The sequence below is a fragment of the Macaca mulatta genome, chromosome 8 (assembly GCF_049350105.2).
Source record: "Macaca mulatta isolate MMU2019108-1 chromosome 8, T2T-MMU8v2.0, whole genome shotgun sequence".
Lineage (NCBI taxonomy): Eukaryota > Metazoa > Chordata > Mammalia > Primates > Cercopithecidae > Macaca > Macaca mulatta.
This window is the reverse complement of record NC_133413.1, coordinates 104,758,241-104,759,781: the sequence shown is the minus strand read 5'-3', so window position 1 is coordinate 104,759,781 and position 1,541 is coordinate 104,758,241. Positions and strand designations below refer to the sequence as shown.

Genomic DNA, 1,541 nt, shown 5'->3' with positions numbered 1-1,541 from the left:
AAGTGGGTTGTTAATACTGAGCTCTGTCCTACCCACGAGGAAATGCTTCCCAGGTAAGCTTCAGGGTTTGGAGGCACAGAAGAAGCTTGTGTTTTTTGTTTTCTTGTTGTTGCTGTTTTTGAGATAGGATCTTGCTCTGTTGCCCCAGCTGGAGTTCAGTGGCACTATCATAGCTCACTGCAGCCTCAAACTTCTGGGCTCAAGGTGACTTCCTACCTTAGTCTACCTAGTAGCTGGGACTATAGGCATGTGCCACCATGCCTGACTAATTTTATTTTACTTTTTGTAGAGATAGGCTCTCGCTATGTTTCCAGGGCTGGTCTTGAACTCCTAGCCTCAAGCAGTCCAGCCACCTTGGTGTCCCAGAATGCTGGGATTACAGGCAAGAATCACTGCACCCTGCCTTGAGAGCTTGTGTTTTCTACAAGCAAACTCATTTCCAGGAGGAAGAAGGTGGAGATATTTCCCTTTTTAAAAAAATTTTTTTATCTTGCAGTTTTTTAAAATTGAGGTAAAATTCACATATTATAAATAATAATTAAAAATTTATTGAAGTGAAGTTTATGTAGCATAAAATTGATTATTTTTTTTCAGAGTTTTAAAATGAATTTATTAAAGAAGGTTCTTAGGAAGGCAACAACTTTTGTCATTAAAAAAAGTTATTTTTTTCATGCTGTATAATAAAGGTAACGTAAGAGGCTACAGAGTTACAAGTTTCTTTCTACTGGAATTCTCTGGTATAGCACAGTGTAGTCATTTCTGCAGTTCTAGAATAAATAAAAAGTCTCTTCTATGCTTCTCTTCAAAAGCAATGAATAACAGAAGATGGCATAAAAAAGCCATATTTTTTCTATTCATTCTGTAGTATTGGAGCCAGTATTTTTACCATCACAGGCTACAATTTTCACTTTATCCACTTTAGTAAGTTCTGTCATCTCTGAATTCAACATCATTCAATACAAAAGTCCACACATTATGGCAGAATCTGTATGTATTTAGAGAGCCCCTGAAATTGACTCTGTTCCTGACCCTCTGAGCCAATGCAGAATTTATAGCCTTATCAAACTGAAGTAGAACTTGAAGGGCAAGTTGGGGAGTGATCTGTTGAGACTGTATGAGCTCATCTAGGCTTTCCTGAAGACTGTTTCTCAAAGTGGTATTTCTGTATAACTGATATGCCATGGCTTAGGAGGAAGAATTTGTTTTTCTTATTCAAGCTTGCATTGATGTTCTGTGGGGAAGGCGCTTCCCGCCGCGGAGCGAAAAGAAGCCGCCATGAGCCTGGCAGGAGGTTCCTACTTCCCTGACCACCTCTCCAGCCACCGCAGAAAACCCTAAAATTGATTATTTTAAAGTGAACAATTCAGTAGAATTTAGTACATTCACAGTGTTGTTTAGCCAACACCACTGTCTTATTCCAGAACATTTTCATCACCCCCAAAAGAAACCCCATACCTGTAAGCATTTACTGCTAGTTCTGGGATGAACTGTGACCATCGTGGTCCCTTTCATCTTCTGCTCTAAAACGGCAGCAAGGGAAG

At 39.5% G+C, this 1,541-nt stretch overlaps 1 pseudogene; it reads right to left on the bottom strand.

Annotated features, from left to right (window-relative positions):
- Positions 1–641: 641 nt before the first annotated feature.
- LOC699386 (transcription initiation factor IIA subunit 2 pseudogene) lies at positions 642–1,248 on the bottom strand (annotated as a pseudogene).
- Positions 1,249–1,541: the final 293 nt, after the last annotated feature.